This window comes from Balaenoptera musculus, chromosome 15, assembly GCF_009873245.2.
Source record: "Balaenoptera musculus isolate JJ_BM4_2016_0621 chromosome 15, mBalMus1.pri.v3, whole genome shotgun sequence".
Lineage (NCBI taxonomy): Eukaryota > Metazoa > Chordata > Mammalia > Artiodactyla > Balaenopteridae > Balaenoptera > Balaenoptera musculus.
The window spans coordinates 17,011,514-17,038,808 of NC_045799.1; the positions used below are offsets into that span (position 1 = coordinate 17,011,514).

Consider the following 27,295-nt stretch of genomic DNA (forward strand, 5'->3'; position numbering starts at 1 on the left):
TGAAATCTCATCACCTTTACCATATTCTGTTGGTTAGAAGCTAGTCACCAGTCCTGCCCACATTCAAGGGGAGGGAATTACATAAAAGCATAAGTTCTGGGAAATGAGGATCATTGGGGACCATCTTAGAGTCTACCTGCCACAAACCCACATCTCAAACTACACCCCCCCCCCATTTGTTTTTTTTGTGGTATTCTTCAGAGCCTTGCCACAAAAGCCTTTGCTTCTGTGGGCATGGGAGGGATTGAAATTTAAGTAAGAGACTGAAAGAGGGAGATGGAAAATTCTGTTTGGGTTTGACCCGGTTACTTATTTATCTTGATTGACTTATCATGGGGCTTGAAATATGTGATTTCCTTTCACCCTCACTGATAACCCTGAGAAGTAGGCAGATGAGGGAACTAGGATTTCCAGACAAGCTTGAATCTTGTCCAAGCTCGCAAGGGTTGAGGGGCGTTAGATTTTGAAGAGGTCAGAAGGTGTCAGGAGGAGAGGCTTTGCGGGGCTTGGTAACATGAGCTGCTTTCTCTCTGCTGGGGCAGGCTTAGCTGGAGCTGGGCTGTGGGCTAAGTTGAATGTCAGGACACCAAGTACAGCCTACATAATTGATATGAAGGTCAGGCTCCGGAGTAGATGTTGGAAGTCAGGACTCAGGAAGGGTGGCACACAGTAAACACAGTGAAGCTGAAAAGGGCCAAGTCTCTTGAGAGCCTTTCCTTTCATATCAGTAAGAATTAGGGGGGAAATGCTTTGCTTGTCTTCATCTTTCATTCATGCTCCTCCCAGTGTTGAATTTGGACTTTATAAAACCAGGTGAAGCCATTGTATTCATGTCTGCCAACCATGGGCCACTCTTTCTCTCCTGCTGCCTTTGCCTGCACAGCTGTGATTGAATTTTTTCAGTTTTCTCTTATATTATAAAAGTGAGAGGAAAATGGAAATGTGAAAATGCACGTCCTCTCGGTAATATGTTTGAGGCAGAGATGGAGCCTGATAGGTGTAAAGTCAGTGTTGACTGTTTAGCTTCCATTTGTTGACTGGTCAGGTGCTTTCCGTTGTGAAAGGAAATCAGATGAAGCTCACACGTGAACCTGCTGGAAATGTGTCTTCCACCATCGTGGCTTAAAGGCCATGTTTCGTGGCCTTTAAAACTGTGGACTGAAATCTTTAAAATTATGGACTGAAGGGGGCTTCCCTGGTGGTGCAGTGGTTGGGAGTCTGCCTGCCAATGCAGGGGACACGGGTTCGAGCCCTGGTCTGGGAAGATCCCACGTGCCGCGGAGCAACTGGGCCCGTGAGCCACAAGTACTGAGCCTGCGCGTCTGGAGCCTGTGCTCCGCAACGGGAGAGGCCGCGACGGTGAGAGGCCCGCGCACCGCGATGAAGAGTGGCCCCCACTTGCCGCAACTAGAGAAAGCCCTCGCACAGAAACGAAGACCCAACACAGGAAAAATAAATAGATAAATTAAAACCACCACAGGCAACATGTTGACTGCGGAAGACAGTTAAAAAAAAAAAATTATGGACTGAAAATCAACATTAAAGAAAAAAAAGCTTCAGTGATTCAGGTACAGAGAGAAAGCAACAGATCCATAGAGCTTTTGATGGGAAGATGGTCTGCTCCAGACTCCTTAATCAAGAGGACAGTGTTCAGCTTCCTATTGACATATTTTTCCAAGTAAGTTGATGACACCGTCAGAATCGCCGCACAACTGCCAAAGTAATTTTTTAAAAGCATAAATCAGAGCATGTCCCTCTTCTCTTTCAAATCATGTCCCTTGCATTTAGAATAAAGCCCCCAACCCAAACTACTGCTTCTTGCCTCTAAGATCTGGCTCCTAAGACTCTTTTTAATCCCCTCTCCCATGGTTCCCACTGCCATTACTTGGTTGAGTCTAGCTTGGGGGCGGGTGGGGGGGGTCACCAAACTTCATCCCATGGGCCAAATCTGGCCTGCCGCCTGTTTGTGTGTGGCCTGTGAACTAAGAATGGTTTTTACATCTTTAATGGTTGATAACAAATCAAAAGAAGGATAGCATTTTGTAACACGTGGCAATCGTATGAAATTCAGATTTCAATGTCCATAAAAAAGTTATTTTGGAACAGAGCTTTGCCCATTTGTTTGCAAATTGTCTTTGACAGCTTTCACGCTGCAGTGGTGGAGTTGAGTAGTTGCAGGGGAAACTGAAGCCCTGCAGAGGCTAAAGTAATTACTGTTTGGGCCTTTATAGAAAAGGTCGGCTGACTACTGCTCTAGCCACATTGGCCTTCTTTCTTTTCTCAAACAGTCAAAATCTGTGCCCACCTCAGGGCCTTTGCTCGTGCTGTTCTTTCTACTTGGGATGTTCCTTCTTTTCACCCTCCACTCAAGTATCACTCCTGCACTTTCTGTCCACATTAGCTTGAATATGTTGATACGTTAATAGTATCGGCTATCTCACAGTGTTTGTTTATTTACTTATTCATTTGTTTCTCCCTGTTGAATGTAAGCTCTTGGAGGGAGCAGTTCTGTCTTGCTCACCACTTAGGAAGCGCCTGGCACGTACTGGGTGCTCTGTAAATGTTTGTTGACAGACTCTGGGAATGAATGAAAATCAGTGCTGAACCTCCAGCCCAATCTTTTGCTACATCTCTGCCAGTACATCCTTCTCCCCAACACAAACTCAATTTCTCCTTCATATGAAATGTCATTTTCAGTAAGCTGAGATAATTGGAATTTAAGATAAGACATCACAGAATTAAATTTATTGTTTGTAATTTATTTTAAAATATTTTAACTAAGCCTGAATAATCAGGAGTACATTGTAGACACAGAGTAAAGAAACGAAACCTTGACACCATAATTAAAATTTCATAGTTTTTAAACTCTCTCCCCACACACAGCCTCCTCTATTCCACTCTTGCAGCATGTAAGGATCTGTATATTCTAAACTTTCAGTTTGCAACTAATTTTTAGGAGCACGTTTTCTGCAAGAGAAAATGTGGAATGTATGTGTTTCTCCCTCCTCCTCTCCCCCTCCTTTTTATACACACATAAGGACACACAGTTGAGATAGACGTGCTGTGGGTGGACATCCTTGGATGACTTTTCCCTGAGGACACTAGTCCAGTGCAGGAGCCACAGAAACATAACGTAATATGTAAGAACTAGCTACTGCCTTATACGTCCAGCCTGTTCTTCACCTCGTGCTAGCACAGCATGGACCACAAGAACACTTTGATGCAATCAAGGGCGAATGTGATTTGGGTTGTAGAGTGGAATGTCACAAAGCCAGCACTCTGTCTGTCTCAGTTGTTGACCACAGATATTTATTTTGGAAACTCAAAAGCTGCTAAGAGGCTGCAGTTCATGGCAAGCCTTAGGAGGCATGGCTGTGGTACCTGGCAGGGCATCCTTGATGCTGTCAAGTGTAGGTCTCTGTTCTCTCTCCGGCCAGTTCCTTTGGTCCACCAGTGTTTTCCCAGTGTTTCCCTCTCTGGGTCACCCACTGGAGCTCCATCAGCAGGGGAGACACAAAGGACCATTCCTGTCTTCAAGGAGCTTACTGTCTGGTTTGGGGAAACAGGTGGGTATGTTTGCGGTCCTGGTACAGAGACAGTAGATGTAAGATGTAGGTGTAAGCTGGGGAACGGCTCACTTGGCTGGAGCCAGGGATGGTTTCTGGTAGACTGGGGTAGTGAGGCAGGCGAGGGCATGGGGGAACGACAGGTCATTGAGAAAAGCCAAGCCCTTTGGTGTGGTTGGAGCCGTGGGATGCCGAGCTAGCGTAGCGGGAGGGGAAGGGAGGGGCAAGAGGCAGCCCTGTGACCTGATCCAAAGGCTTGACTCCTTGCTGCTCCTGGAGTCCAGGACCATGGAGACCTCTGTCAGTAGGGAGTCAGTGTTATACTTGCCAGGGGCCACCGAGATAGTTTTGGGCATTACTAGTTATGTGCTTTGGTGATGCAGGGTAGGACAGCACCAAGAATAGCTTTTGCTTCTGCAGAAAGTTGCTACTGTTCTTGTTTTTGGGCGTTTGTTAACAGAACAGAGGCTTTGGAGTCAGACACTGGCTTTGCCACTACAACATTTCTGACCCTGGGAAGTTACTGAGTCTAGTTCTGCCTCAGTTTCATCATCTGTTAAGGGGCATAATTATAAAACCCACCTCATAGGGTTGTTCTGATAATTAAATTAATTAATACATATATAAAGCACATAGTAAGCACACATTCAGTGCTACCTATTACTACTGTTTGTTTTATTGAATCCCACTCCCGCCCCCGAATGTGTGCCATGCTTGTTTAATTACATCTCCCTGCTTCCTGCCTTCCAGTTTCAAATGCAGGAATCACCATATTAGCATGGTAATGCCGCAATAATAATCCACCGAGTCGATGTAAATAAGGAGCATCTGTGCAACATTTATGACCCATAAAACACAGTTATACTCTAAAATGTTGTTCTGATCCCAAGTAGGTCATTGCAATGGTCCATGATCGGCGGACCCTCTGGGGGCCCTGGGCTCTGTTCACCGAGGTCTGTGCCAGCCAGCCCAGATGGGGATGGGCAGTGCCACATGGCAGTTGGCGAAAATTAGGCTCCTGAGGGTTTTTTTTGCCCATCAGAGCAAAAAATGAGTTATCTTTTTGCAGGAAAAATGGGGTAAAGGTGCTTTGAAAATCAAGAACAGCCAGCTTTCAGTTGTGTGCATTGATTTAAACACTTGCCGGACTGTGCAGGGGATATTTTAAATCCCAGCTTGGTTTCCTGACATTCAGTGCATTTCTTTCACATGTGTTACCATTTTTGCTTGGGCGTCCAGGAAACTCTGAGTCAAATCTGCAACCCAATGTTAGTCATTATGTATGAGGTCACAGTGGGTGATTTTTGTAACACCTGTCTTGCCTTTGATCTTGATTTTCTTCCATTTATTCTGGTGTTCTTACTTATATTCTCATTGGATTGTGTGTGGTTTTTATCAGCTAACCTTTAAATTCTTTAATGAACACATCAGGGTAACACTAAGCTCTTCCTCCTGCTTGTCATTTGATGTGTTCATGGAGTCTGCAAGCTCATTTCCATGACTGGCTGAGAAACACACAAGCAGGAAGACAGATCTCCTAAGTGCCCAAGTCAGGTTCAGTATAGTGTACACAGGGCTCAGCCAACTTTTTCTCCAAAGGGTCAGAGAAGCAGAGACGATATGTACATGAATGGGCACGGCTGTGTTCCAGTAAAACAAGCAGCTGGCCCTCAGGTCATGGTTTTGTGATCCCTGCGTTAGTGTAACATACATACAGAAAATTCCCTAGTCACTAAGAGTCTACCTTGACACACTGTCATCACAAGATGATACTCCCATGAAACCACCGCCGAGGGTCTTAAAGTCTCCCCATACCTCTTCCCATGTCTCACCCCTCCTTCCACCATGGAAGTAACTGGTAGCTTCTAAACGTAATAAATAAATGTTGCGTTACATTAAATCCTGCATATGAAAACACTGTAGATTAAAAAAATAATTATTCTCAAGAGGCAGACCTGACACATGGTCCGCTCTCCGGCTGACTGGCTTTATCACCGTGCTCAAATGATTGATAAGCCCTTCGAGTTTCAGTTCTTTCACCTGTAAAATGGGGCTATTAATGCTAGTGTTGGGGGCTGTATGAAAAATCAATCAGATGCCATACTTGGGGTCTGGAATGCAGTCCTGTGTCCAGAAACCACCTAATTCATTTCTCGTCAATGAAATCACCTTTTCCACGCTGGCGGGCACCTCTTTGGGACTGTCGCTAACTCTAAATAGAGAGGAATTCTTAATCAACTGGACTTACTTGTGTGTCTGAAACCCGGTCAGCTTCTTTCAGTTTTATTCTGGCTGTTGGCTGCCTCCGTGGAGGCTCCGTTGGTGCTTTCCCAGAACACCAAACAAGTAGCCGTTGTGGCGGATTCCTGGTGCTTAGGCCTCCCTACTCATTTGTATTCTGGTAGCTTCTTGTTCACACATGAGCACTTGTCTCCCGGGCCCAAGTCCGGATCGGCTCTGCGGGCTGGTGGGTGGCACCAGCCAGGCCTGCTTCCTGCAGGGGCCCTTTCAAGACTGGTCTTTTTTTTGGGGGTGGGGGGTGGGAAGGGGTGGGCAGAAGGGATTGGCTTCTTTTTGGGTCACCTTGCCAGGGCCTCTTTCAGCAGCCCAGCAATGTACCCACGCACGAGGGTGCTGAATGTAATCGGGTTATGAATGACTCTGTCTTCACCAGTTTGCTTTGGAGATAAAAGGCCCCAATGAGGTGGGTGCGAGCGACGGTAGCAACAGAAGTTAAACGTACCTTGGGGACATGAATGGCCATCTTTGCTCTCAAAGCACCTCCACTTCCTCCATCCAGAAAGGGGTATTGAGAGAGATCATTATCCACGTCGGAGAGTCCATTATGGGGAAGGAGTGCTTTGTAGCCAGAGAGCAAGGCCATAAAACCGAAAATGCCCTTTTGAAAGGGCCTCCGTGGCCTGCGAGGAAGCCAGCTTTTCCCTTTATGTGCGAAGGGAGTAATGGGGAGAGGAAGAAAGAGAGAAAGGAAACTGAAATTCTTCAGGCCAGACATCACGCCAGGGGCTTTGACAAACACGATTTTGTAAAAATCCTGAAGCCATCTCTGAGAGGCAGAAATTATTATTCTCCCCATTTTATAGATGAAAAGCAGGCTCGGAGAATTTGGGCCGAGTGCCCCAGTGTCCGCGGCAAAGCCGTACGGATGGTGATGCTGGGGCAGGTGCCGGCGTGTGTCCCACCCACATCTGTGCCCCAGACGACTTTAGGGCAGCTCTTTCTCCAAAGCCAGAAGTTAATGCCCCGCCTCCACCTGCAAGCAGCTCTCACCCAGTGACCGACAGGAGTTGGTGTATGAGCATCTCAGCTCCCTCACCCTTTGGTGGGATAGTCACGTGTCCTACTCTGGATTCCAGAGCACCAGGTGAGGTTAACTTCCAGCTGCCCACACTGGTCACTTACTTGATAACACACCCTGTATTGGCTTCTTTCCTTCCATTTCTCACATCCTCTCTCCTTCACCAATGTTTCTTAGGACCATTTTCCAAATAACCTATTTGTTTTCTAATCCTGGTCACAAGATCTACCTCTGGGGGACCCCAAGCTAAGTCAAATGCTAATAATAATAACAATTACAATGTGATAATTATCGCTGATATTTACTGAGCAGTTCCTAAGTTCCAGGTGCTGTGCTAAACTGTTTCGATGGGTCTTGTCACTAACTGCTCCCTAACAAACCAATGAGCTGGGTGTTATTAACCATTTTACACATGAGGGAACTGAGGTTCAGAGAGGTGGAGTGACTTGTCCAAGGTCACACAGCTAAAGAGTCACACCCTTGGAGAAAAGGGAACCCTCATACACTGTTGGTGGGAGAGTAAGTTGATACAGCCACTATGGAAAACAGTATGGAGGTTCCTTAAAAAACTAAAAATAGAACTACCATATGATCCAGCAATCCCACTGCTGGATATACACCCAGAGAAAACCATAATTCAAAAAACCACATGCACCCCAGTGTTCATAGCAGCACTATTTACCATAGCCAGGACATGGAAGCAACCTAAATGCCCATCAACAGAGGAATGGATAAAGAAGATGTGGTACATATATACAATGGAATATTATTCAGCCATAAAAAGGAATGAAATTGGGTCATTTGTAGAGACGTGGATGGACCTAGAGAGTGTCATACAGAGTGAAGTAAGTCAGAAAGAGAAAAGCAAATATCGTATACTAACGCATATATGTGGAGTCTAGAAAAATGGTATAGATGATCTTATTTGCAAAACAGAAAGAGACACAGACATAGAGAACAAATAGATGGATACCAAGGGGGAAAGGGATGGGGTGGGAGGAACTGGGAGACTGGGATTGACACATATACATTATTGATACTATGTATAAAATAGACAACTGATGGGAACATACTGTATAGCACAGGGAACTCTACCTATTGCACTGTGGTAACCTAAATGGGAGGGAAGTCCAAAATGGAGGGGATATCTGTACACGTATGGCTGATTCATTTGGTTGTGCAGTGGAGGCGAACACAACATTGTAAAGCAACCATACTCCAATAAAAATTAATAAAAAAAATAAATAAAAAAATAGAGTCACACCCTTAACAGACCAGGATCCCTCTTCTAGGTTTTCTGATTGTGTATCCATTGCCCTCCCCAACAGGCTGCCTGTTTTCATACAAGTTTGCCTTGGTAACACTTGGATTGTCAGGGGATGGAATTGTTTGAGGAGGTGCATATTTGGTATTGCAGAGTGCCCGCTCCCTTCTACCCATAGACTAGCTCTGGGTGAACTAACAAGGGGGATCAGTTAGATCTCTTCTTGTTTCTTTTTTCCTTAGCATGTTCCACCAATACAATGTACTTTATTACATTTCTTGTTTACTGTCTGTTTCCAGCTCCCACCCCCTCTAAGATGTAAATCCAAGAGGACAGGGATTTGGGTCTCTTTTTTATTGCTGTATTCCAGTGACTGAAAACGATGCTTGGCATTCAAAAATAGGTGTTGAATGAAGAGGCAAGGGATTTCTGATAACTGATTCATCCCACCCAGCCCACCGCCTTTACATGAATCCTGGCCAAGGAGCTGATCAGGGTAGACGTACCTCTCCTCTCACCACAAAAGTTTCAACAAACAGCCCCCATTGTGAGCCAGGCAAGGAAACCACTGCAGCTGGTATCTCCTGCTCATCCCGGGCACAACAGTCTACTTGTAGCCACTTTTTCCATTGGGTGATCAGGGGCTGATAAGAACCTGGAGCTGATAAGAACATGCCATTCTTGGTCTGTAAAGAGTCTGCATGTGTTAATCCTCCCTCCACCACTCAAGCTGGCATTGAATTTGAGTCAACCATTCACTCTTCTCCCCTGGGAATCATGGCAGGAATTTTTCAGGTCGCTCCTTGCCTGGGGAGAAGACTTTGCTCTGATTTAGATTTTTAGAGCAAGGTGCCAGCTAGTCTTCTCTGTGTTCTTCTCTCTGTCCCTCTCTCCCATCCAGCCATCTGTCCATCTGTTCTTGTCTCCACCCATCTATCATTTGAGCTACTTGAGCTCGGAGCCCTGGATTCTAGTGCTGGTCTGTCATTAACTTCCTGGGAAACCATAGGACACCATTTCCCTTATTTGGGTCTCTGTATCCTCATCTGTAGAATGGGTGTTGCTGAGGACCCTCTGTGTCTGCAGCTCCTAATTCTGAGCTGCTGTTACATGACTTCATGCTTGACGCAAGTGGAGCTCTTCACGTGTTCCTGTCCCCAGGGCTGACCAGGAAATAAGGCTTATGACCTTCCAGATGCCAGAAGCAAATAGAGAAGCCCCAGCACGGGGTCCGCCCAGCACTCCTTGTGTCTTTCTAAGCCTCAGTGAGGTTCATTGTCGCTTGGGAGTAGTGTGGACAGTGTGCCAAGGAGCCAGGTGAAATGATGAACAGCCTTCAGAGTGGTGGAGGGAAGTTCTCAACGGAGGAATGCTGAGAACGGGGCTAATTTTTGTAAAGAGGGGAACTTGACAAGTGACTTAGCCCTCTTCACATAGGTGGAAGGGTCTTGTGTGCAGGGTTCAGGCTGCTAATTGCTGAAGAGTAAGAAGTCAATTTATATTTTTAGGGGGAGTTAAGCAGTTTTGAGGAAGACCTCTCCTGTAGGAGAGTATTGATAGCTTTAATGGTTTGGTGTTTCCTTCCCCCAAAGACCCGAGCATGGAGAAGGTGGGGGATCGTCTCATCTGGAAGGAACTTGCTGCAGTTCTTTTTCCTGGAGGAGGATGGAGCCGTCTCCAGAAGTTTCTCCACAAGCCACCTAATTCTGAAAGGCTGACTTTGCTCCCTCATCTTTGTTGGGGTGGAGTGGTTTAGGGGATCTGGGTCTTGAAGTAGGAATAAGAGTTGGCCCTTGTGAAGGGCAAGGGAATTGGAGGTGAGGGAATTAAGCAGAGATGCAGAATCCCGAGTCAGCACAGCAGGTTTAGGGAGCTCTGTGAGCTGGTGAGACTGGCAAGAGGATGTGAAGGGGGTGTGGTGGGAAAAGGGGCTGGAGATCCAGGTAGGGCCCTACTACTGGGTGACACCAAGGAGTTCTGAGGACAGTGGGAAGCCACTGACAGGTTCAAAGTAGGAAAATGACATAATTCAATTTGCTCTTGAAATAATTACTCTCATGGTTGGTAAAAGGATGAATCAGAAAGGACAACCCCAGAATCAGGGATATAAGGGAGGAGTAAATAGGATAGTTCAGATTGAGGCTTGTCAATTTGAGATAAAAGGAGGTGTGTGTGTGTGTGTGTGTGTGTGTGTGTGTGTGTGTGTGTGTGTGTGTGTGTGTGTGCGCACATTGTGATAATTGATGAGGAAGTGGATTTGACGTTACATTATGACGGAGCAGATGTTGAGGGAAAGGGGCCATCTAGGGTACCGCCATAGGACCCTTAATACAGGATATAGACGGTAGCAGGAGCCCTTTCTGCTGATGCCTACTCAGCATTAATTCTCCCTTTCCTTCTCCTAGTTGCACCTAGATTTTTATTCTCTTTTCCTAGGAATGGATCTGACTCCCAGCAACCTCACCCCCGTCCCCCAATCTGTGAGCTGGTCTTAGCCAATCAGAGTTAATCCAACTTTCCTAGCCTCAGTGATTGGCTTAGGACTGGGTTCTTGAACCAGTTATCGCATACATTTCCTTGGGCACAGCAGTTGGTGAATAAGTGGGCACGTGACCCCATCTGGGCCAATGAGAAGGCCGAGGGGAAGCCAGTCCCGCCTCTGCCTCTGGACGTGACTGTTCACTGTGGGTCTGAGAATTAACTAGTGGCTCTGGCAGCTAAGGACTTTCATTTACATGCCTCAAAGCTAAATTTCAGGCCATTTGATTCTGCTGTTGCTTCTCAGTGCATATTTGTTTATATGTGTTTGTTTAAAACACTGTGTTTTAACCTGAAGGCAGAGAACTAAGCTTTATACAGATACACATATTCACATTCTTTTTTATTTGGAAAAAAAAGGTAAAACACAAAAATAGAATCCATCCACAGTTCTTTCACTTTATCTGAGTTATATACAGTAAGAAGTAGAAGTTTCTATCTCCCTAGTGCACTGGCTTTTCCACTCAGCGTTCGCAGGGCTCATTATTATTTTCTGCTTGATGTATATCCTTTCTGACTTTTTCCTATGGGTATACAGACACATCTGTATGCAAACACACATACATACCTTTTAAACAACGTTTTAGTCGTGCTATACACATTGGTCTCCAAACTCAAGATATTTAGCTTCGTGGAGAGGAATGGTCAGAGGGATGATTCTCTCTGTGCGTCTTCAACATGCCTCTGCATGACAGTGTTTCTTCTGTCTTTATGTATCCGATGGCAGCTGGCTTCACCATATACTTTGTGTTCACGTTTGCCCCTGGGTAGATGTCCCTTAGTCTTCAGACAATGAAGTATCTGAATTTCACCTGAGCCTTCCTCTAAATTCTTTTGGCCAGTATACAACAGCCTGATAGGGAACTAGGGAGTAGATAAAACCTGGTTGAAAGGTAAAAATGGGGAACAAGTTAGTAAAAAATAATCAGGGAAATGTTTAAGTAATACAGTCTCCATTTCAGGTTTTGGAATTGAATGCCAAGTGCAGAATGTTAAATGGGACATATTCAGAGCTTGGGAGAAGTTTGATATATAGTATGTAATTAAGAGGCTGAGGAGAGTGCCGTTTTTTATATCCTCCACTTGTCACTTGTGCAGATTTGATTTCAAATACGATTTTTGAGGTTACAAGGGTAGTTAATTGTATGGTCTCTTCCAGGAACTATCATTCACCTGAGTAACATCCTTTAAATTGACAGACCCAGAAAAAGAGCAGGTGAAGGGAAACAGAAGAGAGTGTGCATTTATTCACTTAACGGATATTTGTTACACACCTACTATGTGCCGCAAACCTTGCTGCTCAGATTGGGAGGTACAGTGGAGATGGCAGGACGTCGGGGGCACTTTGCCTAATCTAGCAGGGGACAGAGAAGGCAGAAGTATAGGCTCAGCTCCACTGGGATAGATCTGTGGGTCCCAGATCAGGACCAGATAGATGCCTGCTTGGGCTCTGTCACTTGAATGGGACTAATTCATGTATTTTATTTTTCTTATCTAGTTATAGATTATTTTGAACAAGTAAGATCAGCCCATTAAAGAAAGTGAAGATATTAGAGAAAAAAGGAGCAAAAATGGTATCTGCCATCTGTTAAGTGATACTACTACATAGAGTCAGCCTCTTTAATATTTTGGTAAGTTTTCTTTCAGTCTTTTTTTTTTTTTTGGTTTTTCTTTTTAAAAATTAATTTATTTTGTTTTTATTTTTGGCTATGTTGGGTCTTTGTTGCTGTGCGCGGGCTTTCTCTAGTTGGGATGAGCGGGGGCTACTCTTTGTTGCGGTGCGCGAGCTTCTAATTGCGGTGGCTTCTTGTTGCGGAGCACGGGCTCTAGGCACGCGGGCTTCAGTAGTTGTGGCACACGGGCTCAGTAGTTGTGGCTTGCGGGCTCTAAAGCACAGGCTCAGTAGTTGTGGCACACGGGCTTAGTTGCTCCGCAGAATGTGGGATCTTCCCAGACCAGGGCTCGAACCCGTGTCGCCTGCATTGGCAGGCGTATTCTGAACCACTGCGCCACCAGGGAAGCCCCTTGGCTTACTCTTAAAATGTAGTTGTCAGTTTACTTATTTAGTCTTTGAGCCTGTGGTTAAACTTGAACATGAGACAGAGGCTTTTCCTGAGCAGTTCCAGTATTTGAGGAAGCTGTTGTTTCCATGATAAGGAATGAATCCAGAATGAAACCTTTAAACTTCGTCCACATGTCACTGTAAAAGGAAGCATCAAATCCTTCATACTCTTCCTGGTTCCAGAATGTGGCTGGTTCCAGCAGCTGGGTTTGCTGAGGTCATCCTTCTCCATCTTCAGGTGACGCAGGAGTATAACTCCTAATGTCACGAGTCTTCTAGTTCTTGGCACTTTAACTTTGATGCACCTGTGGACTGAATGGAGTGTGTCTTTACGTAATTAGAAAAGCAGTACGTGTCTGCGGTTTGTATATTCAGATCTGGAGAAGAGTTCCTGGATTCAATTCCTAGTTCTCAGAGTTATTAGAACTTTCTGGGACTCAGTTTTCTCATTGGCAGAGTTTGTTGCCTTGCAGTTCTTTATTAGCTCTCCTTGTTAGAAGCTTTCTGTTCCTATGCCATCTTTTACCCCACTGGAGTACCAAATTAGGGACATATTCTTTAATATTTAGGTGGAAAATCTTCAGGACATCTCAGACCAACTATGGTCTGTCCATTCCCTTCTCAAACATGAGGTCAAATGTGGAGACAGACCACGCCTGCCTTCGTGTCCATTACTGGTCACTTTTGTGTAGTCTGGAGATGCATTTGAGAGTCTCCAAGTTTTTGGGTCCCGGAGGTGCCTTAATTTATGCAAATAATGAACACAGTGGAGGACAAACTTCAGGGTGAGACCAGCTGGAGGGCAGTATTCCTTGGCTCCAGCCAGCTGTTGCCATGAAGCAGCTTGGGCTCAGTCTTGCCCAAGCTTGCATTTTCAAGAGAATGTCTAAATCTAACTTTTTGTGGGAAATCTCCTGATTTTAAAAATTGGCTTTTTAAACAGAAGATACTCTATTGTGTGGATCCAGCAGTATCTAAGTATGGGCCACTAGTTGGATTAGAATTATCTAGAAATTCCCTTCTGGTCTTTCCAGTTGAGAATTCTGTATTCCCTTCCACATCCTCTCCTCCCTGCAAACTTCCAGGGTGTTCACACAATTTCCTCCCCTAGGCCCTTCAACTTTGAATAGAGTCTAGGTTGTCATTTTGCTCCTGAAAATATGAGATCAAGAGACCACACTGTTAGAGATGCTGTGTAGCATGTCAGATGAACTGTGATCTTGCAAATCAAAATACAGCGGCAGTAAATGAGGGTTATGATTTACGCTGTTACAGCAAGAACCTCCTACCATTTGCTGTGTGTACTGCCCAAGTGAGACTGCATTAGGGCCTTTCACGTACATTAACTCATCTAAGCCTCATGCTGCACAATGAGCGAGGTGGTATGACCTCCACTTTACAGAAGCTCTGTGAGGTTTGGTCACTCGCTCAAAGATGCACAGCTGGTAAGAGACAGAGCCTAGCTTTTTGTCCATCTCTTCCACTCCGGTGTGGGCTGTGCTTTACCAGTTCATGGAGGTGTTATTTCCATCACAGAGGCCTTCCAGGACCACGCCTTGCACATAGTAGGTTCTTTGTAATTACCTTTCTTGATAATGATAATGTGAAGCTGGCTTTTCTCCAATGGGTAGAATTAGCCTAGTGGAAGCAGTTTTACAAGGCATATAATGAGCCTTTTTAAACCTGAATGACATGACAAAGTTTATTTTGTCGAAATACAAAGGAAAGGTAAATATTTACTAATTTTTACTTTATTAAAATGTGATGCACAGGATCATATTTTTAGAAATGATAGATTGTTTCATTCATAAAAGAATCTTGGAGAAAGAAATGTACCATATTTAAAAATTATATACTATTCTATAATTGCACAAACCAAATATGTGTACTATTTGTAATTACGTTGGTAATATATGTAATTACATGAGAAAACAATGAAAGCAAACTGCATTCCAAGCAAACATGAATCAACATTTTTTTTCCTTTTTGCCAGTTACTCTGCAGCATTAATTTGTCTTGCAGAAGTAAGAATATCACACAGACATTAAAAAAAAAAAAACCCATCCCTGTCCTATCTCAGGCACTTTAACGATTTCTCAAGCAGGAGATACTGATGTTTTGCAATGTCGGAGGTGAGAGTGAAACCCATCTTACTTCTTCAGTTCTGCTGCCTTTTTTTTTTGGCCTATGAAATAGATAGCAGACGGTACATTTTTGAGGCATGCTAAAACTATACCACCACTGCACCTGAGCCTCCAGAGTGGTTCTGCTATGGGTAATTTCTTCCTGAAAAAACCAACCCACGTATTCTTTATTCCTTCTGCAAAAAAAATAGCTAGGCTGGTTTGGGCACAATGATCCATTGTGTGGAAATGCACTTTCTTTTAAGAAATTCAGGGCTTATGAGCAACATAATTTAAGTTTCTGATTTCTGGGGGTGGTGGTGGTTATTCATTGAATCATTCCTTCATCAGACAATTACAGAGCTCCTGCTGTGTGCATCAGCTGCTGTGTTGGGCTCTGGGGATACAGAGGGGAAATAACCAGTTCCTGTTCTATGTAGATGGAGTCTGGTCTGGTGGGTGAAAGACACATAAACAAGTATGATGCGGTATGGAAAAGTGCTGAGAACCACATGATAAGAACAAGGAGACTCTGAGGAAGAGGAATCCAGAAGGCCTCACAGAGTGGTCATGGGTTTGGAAGGAATATATAGGGATTACTGTGATGGGTACCTCTTGCCCCAGGGATGAAGTGGAGGGTTGGTGAGAATGCATGCCAGCCTCCAGTGATAGACGCACTAGGGCAGTGGGATGTGAATGGCTGAGGCACATATAAGAACTGTCATTTCCCTGGAGTTGAGAGTGAAGGGCAGGTGTGAAGGAGTGACAGGAGATGAGGTTAAACATAGAGGAAGATCATACCTCCCAGCCTAGAGGTGTGCAGACGTCATCAGTAATCTGTGTTTAGGTTACACTCAAGAACTTTTTTTTTTAATTGAAATATAATTGATTTACTACTGTGTTAGTTTCAGTGTACAGCAAAGTTATTCAGTTATACACACACACATATATGTTTCTATTCTTTTCTATTATAGGTTATTATAAAATATTGAATATAGTTCCCTGTGCTATATAGTAAATCCTTGTTCTTTATTTTATGTATAGTGGTGTGTACCTGGTAATCCCATGCTCCTAATTTTTCCTCCCCCCCTTCCCCTGGTAACCGTAAATTTGTTTTCTTTTTTATAAATTTATTTATTTATTTGTTTTTGGCTGTGTTGGGTCTTCGTTGCTGCGTGCGGGCTTTCTGTAGTTGCAATGAGCGGGGGCTACTCTTCGTTGCAGTGCGCGGACTTCTCATTGCGGTGGCTTCTCTTGTTGCGGAGCACAGGCTCTAGGCACGCGGGCTTCAGTAGTTGCGGCACGCGGGCTCAGTAGTTGTGGCGCGCAGGCTCAGTAGTTGTGGCTCACGGGCTCTAGATCGCAGGCTCAGTAGTTGTGGCGCACAGGCTTAGTTGCTCTGTGGCATGTGGGATCTTCCCGGACCAGAGCTCGAACCCGTGTCCCCTGCATTGGCAGGTGGATTCCTAACCACTGCGCCATCAGGGAAGTACCCATAAATTTGTTTTCTATGTCTGTGAGTCTGTTTCTGTTTTGTAAATTTTGTAAAGGTCATTTGTATTGCTTTTTAGATTCCACATATAAGTGGTATCATAATATTTGTCTTTCTCTTTCTGACTTACTTAGTATGATAATCCCTAGGTTCATCCATGTTGCTGCAAATGGCATTATTTCATTCTTTTTTATGGCTGAGTAATATTCCATTGTGTGTGTGGGTACACACACTCACAGACACACACACACATATATATGTACCCCATCTTTATCCATTCATCTGTTGATGGACACTTAGGTCATTTCCATGTCTTGGCTATTGTAAATAGTGTTGCTATGAACATTGGGGGTGCATGCATCTTTTCCAGTTAGCACACTTGTGAACTTTTATCACACCTTCTCTGCAGCTATTACACATAAAGCTCTTGCTTTGCTGGAGGAGATTTTTTGTGGACTTAATCTCGTGTCTTGGGTTATAGAGTTATTGGTGATGTCTAATCCCATGGGAGGGGTTGCCAGGGTAGAAGTGCTGAGGTTTGCTGCCTGGCTTTGGCTTTCACCAGATTCTCCTCTCATCTTCAGGCCCCTTGGAGCTCAGTCCACAGAGGTGCAGGGGTGACGCTGTTCTTGGAGAAGTATTTTGTAGACAACTAGCAGCTTTGGGCTCTGCAGGCACGTGATGGAGAAGGGAGACTCTTAGGAATATACAGAGAAGCAGAATGCAAAGATGCTTGGCTCTCTGCTCCTTCTGTCTCCTTTCACTTCTCACCAAATTCTCCTATATAGACTTAAAATGTTAGCAAACCAGAGACTGTGGGATGCATTATTTTTTTAAACTTTCTATTTTATATTGGAGTACAGCTGATTAACAATGTTGTGATAGTTTCAGGTGCACAGCAAAGGGACTCAGCCATACATGTACATGTATCCATTCTTCCCCAAACTCCCCTCCCATCCAGGCTGCCACATAACATTGAGCAGAGTTCCCTGTGCTATACAGTAGGTCCTTGTTGGTTATCCATTTTAAATACAGCAGTGTGTACATGTCGATCTGTGGGATGCATTATTGAATGCTACCTCTGTTGGTCAGGATATAAATATCTCTTAATTCCTTCGTGTGTTCAGCAAACATTCTGAAGCGCCAGGCTCCGTGCTCAGGCTCACATCCCTGCCATTAAGAAGTCCCCAGCCTCGTGGGGAGGTAGAATGAATTGTTGAGGGATTTCTGACTGAGGGATGTGTAAGATGATATGATGATGATGAAGATGATGATTTGGAAGGAATATATAGGCATTATTGCCATGGGTACCTCTTGCCCCGGGGATGGGGTGGAGGGCTGGTGAGAATGCGTGCCATCCAGTGGTGATGGATGTACTGGCATTTATTGAGTTTCTGTTGTGCACAAAGATTATCCTCTTGTCTGTTCTAGGAGGAGTGTACTATTGCCTCCCATTTTGCTGGTGAGGAAACTGAGGAATGAGGGGTTTCTGCTAAGTGGAAGAGGCAGGATTCAGACCCAGGATAGTTACCAGCTAATAGTCAGTTTCATCCGGGAGGCACCAGGCTTTCCTTTCTCAGAGCTGGTGCCCCTTTAGTGAGTCCTGAAGGAGAAATGTCCCGAGGGATAACCTAGGGTGGAGTGTGCTTAGCTCGGGGAAAGCTGGGATGAGTTATCACTGATGTTTCAGTGGAAGGTGAGGGGGAGTGAGATTAGAGTCAGGGAGGTTCTGCTGGACCACTCTGGGAGGGTGTAGGGCGCTGGCCACGGATGCTCCACCTTCCTGTTAGGGGGTTTCACGTGACCTGTGAATGCAGTCTATGCCTCTTGACAGCCGGGGACATCTGTGAACTCCTGTTTAGAAGCACTTGTGAGGCAGGGTCAACAGGGGCAGGTCCAGGAGGTTTTGTAGAAGGGTACGTGATGGAGGGTACTCTTTAAATACAAAATCAGATACAGGGCCTTGAAAGGGAAGGTGCACAGGAGGGATCCTGAAGTGTCAGCTTTGTTAGCACCATGTAAATCTGCCCCAGACGGTCTTTCATTGACGTTGTTTCTGAACATTATTTCAGAAATTATTTCTGAATGAGTGCAGAAAAAACAATTCATGTTTTTTTATTTTAAGTCCGGAACCGAGGACCAGTCATTTATTTTGTCATGACATCCACTGTATTTGGAGGGTGGCCTAACCACAGTCTCTTACCAGGATGTCCCCTAGGATGGACTGTTGCACAGCTGTGGCCAGTCTGAACACAGCGGCATCTTATGCATGCAGATACGGCCTCCTCGTACATCTTTTGTTTTTTTTTTCATTGCAGAGTGTCTAGAGATGGTTGATAATTCAGGACCTAATTCCCCGAGCGTTCCTGCCTTGCTAAATTTCAGTTTGTATGTCTTTCGTCAAATATTTGGCTTAGCTGGGGCTGGTTGGCATATTGTGTTAGCTCAAAGTGATTTATTGTCTCAGTGTCATCCATTCAATACAGAGAGGTAATATTTAGTGTGTCAGTGGGGATTATGTTGTAATCTCAAGAAAAATATAGGAAGTTGGGTAGAGAAAAAAATCCAAGAAGAAGAACCAAGCGGTTACTAAAATAGACTTTTCTAATACATGTTCATTTGCGGAGAGTTACATCCATAACTTCATTTCTCATCAAAAAGTCTCAAAGAGCCAATTTCCAATAGTTATTATCCTTCTTTGCAGCTGAATATTTGGGGGTATTTTAAAGTGATATCATAAAATAGATTGGAAATGAAGTCCTATAAATGATCTTTAATCAACAGGCTCTGTTGCTTTATGGGACAGAAAACAGTGAACAAAAGACTATGATTTTAATTCAAGGAAAGAGAGCTATTTATTTTAAGTATTTCTGCAGAATGACAGAAGTAATTTATTCAGTTACAATTAGACACATTGTAAAACGGACGATTGTGAAGAGAGTGGTTCTCACTGGCTTCTGTGAGTTGGGGAAGGTTCTTCTGTATGATTCGCTGTTAATCTGGCCGTAGATCCCGGTGCTAGGAATCAATCTACAAACCAGGGCAGAACCAGAGAAAAATGGAAGCTGAAACTGTTTGTGTTCCCTTTTTCATCCTGAAAATGGGTTTCCCTTCCTTCTGTCTGGATAAGAAACTCCTACAGCAAGTATTTAAATAAGAGGATTGAGGGCGGCCGCTGCGAGCGTGGGGCGAGCGTGGGGCGAGCGTGGGGCGAGCGTGGGGCGAGCGTGGGGCGAGCGTGGGGCGAGCGTGGGGCGAGCGTGGACCGCGGCGCGGCGGTGCGACTCCTTCCCCGGCCCTTCTCCCCGCCCCAGGCGAGGGCACCGTGTGGCGGCGGCGGGGCCAGCGAGGCCGGAGGAGGGGGCTGTGCCCGGGCATGGGGGTCTGGGGCAACGCGGAAGAATCCTGTTTTGGTGGTGCAGCTCTTGGGATCAGTGCTCTGAGCACCCAGCAGAAGAGGCTGTGAATGCTTCGGGCTCAGTCAGTCAAGCACCGTGAGCTGCAACAGGGAACATACAGACAGGAGGCCAGGTGCGCTGAATCGACAGTCCTGAGTTTTGAAGTTTTCCTGGAGGGGACGTGAGGGGATTTCTCCGGGATCGATGGAACTCCTTTTGTGGTGCTTCAGTGCTTCCACCATGAAGCGCTCATTTCCCTATGCACGTCCCCCCACCCCACCCCACTGTTTCCTTTACTCTCTCTCCTCTCACCCCCAATTCCCAGAAGAAGATCTAGGAATCAGGTCCAAACATAAGATCTTTGGAGAATCCTTGCGTGTGTTTTTTAAAATTTTTATTGGAGTATAGTTGATTTACAATGTTGTGTTAGTTCCGGGTGTACAGCAAAGTGAAGCAGTTATACATATACCTATAATCCACTCTTTTTTAGACTCTTTTCCCATACAGGTCATTACAGAGTACTGAGTAGAGTTCCCTGTGCTATACAGTAGGTCCTGATTAGTAATCTAGTTTATAGGTAGTGTTGTGTATATGTCAATCCCAATCTCCCAATTTATCCCTCTCCCCTCCCCACTCTCCCCCCCTGGTAACCATAAGTTTGTTTTCTACATCTGTGACTCTATTTCGAATCCTTGTGTTTTACTCTCGTCCTGAAACTAGATAAAGCCTAGTCATCAATCAACAGGTGAGGAAGTAGAGCCAGGCATTGGGTGAGTGTTGATGTTTCTGGTACAAGCTGACTCTCCGCTCGTCATCCCACACCTTCATCCGCCATCACCATGCTGTCTGTCACCTCCTCTTCTCTGAAGAAGGCCCGGGCCATCTTTTGAAAATACAAAGCCCAGCATTGAGACCCTCCCAACTGAGAGAGCAGGAAGGGCCAGGGCTGCTGAGGTGCTCCCTGAACCCCGCTCAGGGGATCTGTGTTGTTCCCACCTGGGTGTATTGTGTGGACCCCGAAAATTCCTCCAAACCTCTGCCTCTGCGCTTCCAGATTGCCCCTGAAAGAAATGAACAATAATCATAATACCCACCACGTACTGACCGCTGGTCTCTTGAGGGCTGCCTTGCCATTGGACAACATTTGTTGAGCTCCTACTGTTTGCCAGACAGCGGGTACATGCTTTATGTGTGTTTAGCCCTTCTGACAACACTGTGATTTAGGACCTGTTAATATGTCTGTTTTGCTGAAATGGAAACTGAGGTTCAGAGTGGTTAAATAACAAGGAAAAGTCCATGTTTTTACCCCCTACACTAATATATATGTATATTTGTGTATATATATTCTATATATGTATATTTAACATATATATGATGTTCACTGAAAAAAATGCACAACCTCAAAGTTGAGAAATATGTTTTATTTGGTGGGCAAAACTGAGGACTTAAGCCTGGGACACAGCCTCTCAGCTCTCTCTGAGGGACTGATCCAAAAAGGAGAGGGAGGAACCATCAACTATAGGAGTTTTTGCAACAAAGACCAGGTAATCGGAACATCGAAAGATTCCTGTTAATTAAAGAAAACCAGACATCTCGAAAAAAAAAAAAATAAATAAATAAATAAGAGGATTGTTTGGGTATGAGTTGGAGAAGACCTGGTTTAACAGTAGGTAATGGAAGAAGTCTCAAGGTGTTCAGTCAAGGGGAAATTATATGTGCATCTTCAGTGAACCATGGCAACTTCAAAAAAAAAACATTTTATTTGGGACAGTATTAATAGAAGTATAGGGACTGGACCATTGGAGGTGATTGATAGATGGAAATGCTCCTTTCTTTCAACAAGTATCAATATTAACAGAGGGCTTCTTATGGGTCAGGAGTAGGGAGACATTGGTGAACAACATAGACATGTTTCCTTGGAGATTGGAGACTTCGGAAGGAGATAGGTAAATGGACAGATAATTATGAAACAGCAAGAGAAACTGTGAGAGACGTCCAGCATTGTGTGTAGAAGCAGGGGGTGGGGATGAGGCGAGGAAACAGCCTTTGCATTGGCTCAGAGGGGATCCAGCATGACACTTCAGGGGAGGAGAATGCTCACTGTGGTTGGAGCTTAGAGTTGGAGGGTCCAGTAGAGTAAGAGGTGAGGCCAAAGAGGTATACAGGCAGATCTTGCAGAGAAATGCAGACCATGGGGGTAAGTCATGACTGTATCTCGAGAGCAATGGGAGTCACTAATGAGTTTAAGCAGTGATGTGTTGTGACCAGCTTTGCCTTTAAAAGCATCACTTCTACTTCTATGTCACTAAAATGGATGGAGAGGGCAATATGGTGGAATGGAGATAACTTAGGAAACATCTTTGAGAGAGAGAGAGAGAGAGAGAGAATGGTGGCCTCACCTGGAGTCATGGCAGTGAGGATGGAGGGGCCTAGGTGGATGGACCTGAGAACCATTGAGTAGGAAGAAACAACAGCACGTGATTACCTGGATGTTTGAGGAGAAAGAATGAAAGTTGATGCCCAGTTGGAAACTGGGTAGGATACATCCTCCATTGCAGTGTTTGAATGTCGTGGGGACAAGATCACAAGTTCAGATTTGTGTGCATTCAGAGTGGGAGTGCCCATGGGGTATTGCAGTGGGGGTGTCTGGCAAGCAGTTGAGTATTTGAGTCCGAATTTTGGAGAGAGCCTGGAATTTTAGATCTTGGAGCCACTGGCATACAGATGGTCATTGAATCCTGGGAGTGATGGATACCTGTGTGGTAGAAATGCGGGAAGAACTGAGGGTTGCAACACCAACATAGTTGCATTGGAGATATGGTAGCCTATCCTGGACCCTTGCTCTGGACAGCTGTAGATGGCAGAACCAGAGTCCAAAAGTTCCAGTAGGCAGATTATCACTTGGCAGTAAGGACTTTCACATGATTGCAAATGCTCAGAAATGCTTGGGTTCCTTGGAAGGTGCTGAGTTTCCTGTTACCGGATACATTCAAGCAGAACCCCATGACCACTTGCCCAGGATTCTATAGAAGGCATTCATGCATCAGGTGACTTCTAGATACCACCCTGGTCGAATTCCTCCAATCAGTCGAATTGCCATTTTCGATGGAGGTGCCTATGGCAAGATCCTTATGTGCAGTTTGCTGTCTGTCTGCCTCCTTTGGTGATCACTTCCTTCAAAAGTCTGTGTAGATTTTGGGCTTACCTGCTGGTGCAGTGGTTGAGAATCCGCCTGCCAATGCAGGGGACATGGGTTCGAGCCCTGGTCCCGGAAGATCCCACATGCCACGGAGCAGCTAAGCCCGTGAGCCACAATTACTGAGCCCGCGTGCCACAGCTACTGAAGCCCACGTGCCTAGAGCCCATGAGCCACAACTACTGAGCCCGCATGCCACAACTACGGAAGCCCACGTGCCTAGTGCCCATGCTCCGCAACAAGAGAAGCCATTGCAATGAGAAGCCCGCGCACCACAATGAAGAGTAGCCCCTGCTCGCCACAACTAGAGAGAAGCCTGTGTGCAGCAACAAAGACCCAACACAGCCAAAAAATAGAAATAAGTAAATAAAATAAATTTATTAAAAAGAAAAAGTCTGTGTAGATTTCATAGTCATCACATGTGCCATTCTTCTTCTTGGAACCCCACCCAGTTTCCTTCCCCTCTGTCTCTGCATTGAGCCCAACACCGGAACAAATCCAGCTCTTTTTATTTTCTCTCTTTTATCGGGCTGCTGCTGGAGGAAAATTCCTTAAATCTTAAAAATGTATCTTCTATGTAAGTATGGTGCTCTGCCTCATCTGGACATGCAGGTTGGCTCTATAACTTCTCCCTGGCTCTGGTCAACTTTTTCCCAGTCTCCTCTGTAGCCTGCCATGTCCTTCTCCATTTCCGGCAAAGTTCTCTTCTCTTCCCAGAGAAAATTTCAGTCATCAGATGGGAGCCCCCTTCGCTCTGGTGCTCTCTGGGCTACTGGCGCCCGAAGCCCCCTTTAGCTTCACAGGGCATGAAACCCCACCTGCTTTGTAAAACTTCCCCTCCCTGGGAACCTGAATTTCAGGAGTGTACCCACCACTCCCTAACTTATAAGACTGTGACCAAGTGTTTGAAGAAACAGTGTGGCTTCTGCTGAGCCCTGCTTTCCCTCTGGGAGTCTGGAATTTAGGAATATGCTAGGCAGAGGGTGCCGACATGACCAGCCCCCAGGAAGAACATTGGGTGCTGAGTCTCTAATGAGCCTTCCTCATAGACGGCACTTCCCACGCGTTGTCACATGCGTCCTGAGTGACTCCACTGGGAGGGGACCCTGGGAGTTTGTGCTTGGTTTCCTCCAGACTTCACCCCATGCACCGTTTTCCTTTGCTGATGTGCTTGGTTTCCTTTTGCTGTAATAAATCATGGCCATGAGTATGACTGCTGAGTCCTCCAGCACTGAACCGTTGAACCCAGGGGTGGTCTTGGAGATCCTGAGACACCTTCCTCCCAGCATGTATACATGCTCAACTAACTCATCTTAGCAAATGAAGTAATGAGCACAAAGCCGTGCCCCTCCCATGACCCCGGGTCTTCCCCCAGCCATGCCCCACAGCCTTTGATGCTACTGACCTGTCGCCCCTCCTCCTCTGGCTTCTTTGGCCTGGGGTTGGGGGGACTCTGGAAGCTCTTTCCTTTCCAGCCTCCTCTGTGGGCTTGTTCTCTTGGTTGAAGTTGATGGGGTCCCATCCCAGGTTCACTTCTCCCTGTCTACTTTGCACGTGCCAGTGGTTCTTAGTGAGCTGAGATGGGGAAATTGTCTGGGGAATCTTTGCAAGCTGACATGTGCCCGGTTCCTGCCGTGGGAGGCAGACCAGAATCTCTAGGGACAGGAGCCTGCACAAAGCTTCCCAAGGAGTTTGGGCTACATTTCGCCTCTCAATTGAGAGCTGTCGCCCTCTGTGGTGTCACCCACACCTACTACCTTTACAGGACAGGGACTCCCAAGTCTGCGCCTCCAGCCGAGACTCCTGAGATTTGGACCCAAGCCAGAACAGGCCCTGCCCACTCTTCTCCATCCCTCTCATTGCTCTCTTTGTCCAGGCTGGCACCTCTTGGGCCTCATCCCCATCTCCCACGTTGGCCGCAGTGGCCTTTCCCCGTGTAAAACTCTTGAGCATATCCTCGGGGCTATCACGTGGTGGGCCCTTGGTGAGTTTTGTTGAATGAACGAGTGAATGCATGAATGTGTAAGTGTTAGATTTTATTCAAGTGCCAAGTTAGCAATCCCATGAGCCCTTTAGGCAGATCCAGAGCCAGAGCTGAGATTTAGAGCCAGTGAGCTGTTGAATTTATATTAGATCAATTTGCTGAAGACTCTGGAAAGTCGAAAGTAGGAAGGGGTAGGGGAGCAGAAATGGGTGCCACTTGCCTTTGTCTAGGAGTCATAGGAAGAGAAAGGTGGAGGGCATTGTTGAGAATAACTCATAGTGAGAGGGAGGGGAAGCTTCTGATCCCACGGGGAACCCTTCAGTGCTCCACAGGACCCCCTGATTGGGAGAAGAGGAGTTCTTGCTAAGGCAGGATCTCCCAGAAGTTGTGGTGCACCCTGGTTTGAATCTGGCTCTGCCACATGCTGGCGGTGTGCTCCCAGACAAATTTTCTGTGCCTCAGTTTACTTATTTGTAAAGCGGAGACCAAGGTGCCTACCTCCAGGGGTACTCCTGGGAGTCTTTGAGAAAATGAGTCTATAGGTAAAGAAAATGTGATCCTTCAGAAAAGCTAGGTGAAATCTTTTGTTGGCGGCAGCAGTGGTAGCATTAGCGACTGTGATTGGGCAGGCACCGTACCTGGCACTTAGCATCACTGCCTCTCCAGCCCCTTGGGTGGAATCTAGTACATAATAGGTGCTCAGCGAAGCCACTGAATGGATATTTGTGGCCCGGATGCTAATTATTTAATGTAGGTGGTTGACTGGCAGTATCTGCCATATGGCTGATATGCAACACATTGTAGCTATCGCTCTTGTTATTTACCTGGAAATATAAAAAGTGGTTGTGATAGGGGTTTATTTTCTATTGTAAAGCGGAAGCAGCAGGATTCCTTCAGGTCTTTAATGGAACCACGTGTAGTCACATGCTTTTCTTTCATCCGGTAGGGCTGTTATCCTAGCAAGGATACTGCCTGTGAGCCCGGGGACTCACTCTCCTTTGGAGAAGGAACAGGGGCAATACCTGTCTGTTTCCATGGAGGGTGCAGAGAACACACAGTTCTGCCATCTTCAGAATTTCAAATCGTGCCTGGGGTGCAGCCCTGTGGCCACAACACTTGTTCCGTTTCCCTTCAATGCTGGCTTAGAGCCTTGGTCTTCCTTCCAGCCTCCTGGTCACATCCATCATTTTTGTTTGGCTGATCAAGTCCTTTGAGAACTTGGGGCCTGATTCACTGTTTCAAGGTCTCCTCCACACAACACCGGGCCCTTCAGGTGCCTAGAGCTCAGGCACAGGTGTTTTCATTTGCATCCTTCCAGCAATTCTTTACATTGGTCCTGCCATCCCTGTCTGCGGAGGAGGGAAGGGATGGCACATACAATTGAAACAACTTGCTTTGAGAGCTGAGGTTAAGCTTGAGGCTTCTGTACTCCATGTTGGCTGATCTGTCCTCTGTGCCATGGTTGCCTTGAGGAAAGCCTTTCAAGAGTCTGCCACATCTGGATCAAGGGTCCCTGAATGCTAACTTCTAGGATGACTTGGAGCGGTTGTATGGATACCTAACTGTTGGCCTTGGATGTCTCTCCAGTGATTGCTTTTATGTGGATCTTGTTTCAAGAAACTGTTGTAGGAATACAGTCAGTGAGATTGAAAGCAGCTCTGTATTGCAGAGCCTTACACAAATATTATTTAAGTTTGATGAGTTTGTAAACAGTTGATGTGGTCATTTGTAAAAATGGCCATCAATTCTCCCCTTACCTGTATCCGGGCACTTGCAGTGAGATTACACCTCCTCCCATGAAGAAAGGAGTCTGTTTTTCCGCTGTTTGAAACTGGGCTTGGTCATGTGACTCATTTTGGCTAATGAGATGATAGTAAATGCGACACAGGCTGAGGTTTGAAAAGAACCTGAGCACTGGGTCGTGTTTTCTTCTGCTCCTGGGATCCCTGCTACTGCCCCTAGGTGAGGAAGCCTGTGCTAGCCTGCTGGGTGATGACATACCCATGACCCAGTGGTCCCCATCACCCCAGCTAACCTAGAAGCAGAGCTCCCTAGCTGAGCAGCTGCTGATCACAGACGCATGACTGAGTCTGGCCTAGATCAGCCGAGCCTAGATCAAAGCCCTGCCCCATACACTCATGGGGTAATACATAACTGCTGTGGTTTGAAGCCACTGAAATTTGGGGGTAGTTTGTTATACAGGGAAAGCTAACTATCTAACTGATAGAGTTGACTTAATAGCCAGTGCTTTTTTTTTTTATTAGCCAAAAGAATTTAAGGAAAAAATTAACAAATGGATTTCCTACAGGATTTCTTTCTTTTTTTTTTTGCCAATGGTAATGGATATGTAAGG

The 27,295-nt window shown here is 45.6% G+C and overlaps 1 protein-coding gene and 1 long non-coding RNA gene across 12 annotated transcripts in view; both read left to right on the plus strand.

Annotated features, from left to right (window-relative positions):
* PTPRT (protein tyrosine phosphatase receptor type T) overlaps window positions 1-27,295 on the plus strand; it is a 1,089,879-nt gene that overhangs the window by 20,421 nt on the left and 1,042,163 nt on the right. The gene's annotated exons all lie outside the window — the stretch shown is intronic.
* Window positions 7,695-21,102, plus strand: LOC118881316. The gene is made up of 3 exons (XR_005016499.1): window positions 7,695-7,730; window positions 19,766-19,983; window positions 20,483-21,102. It is a non-coding gene; the product is annotated as an uncharacterized LOC118881316 (long non-coding RNA).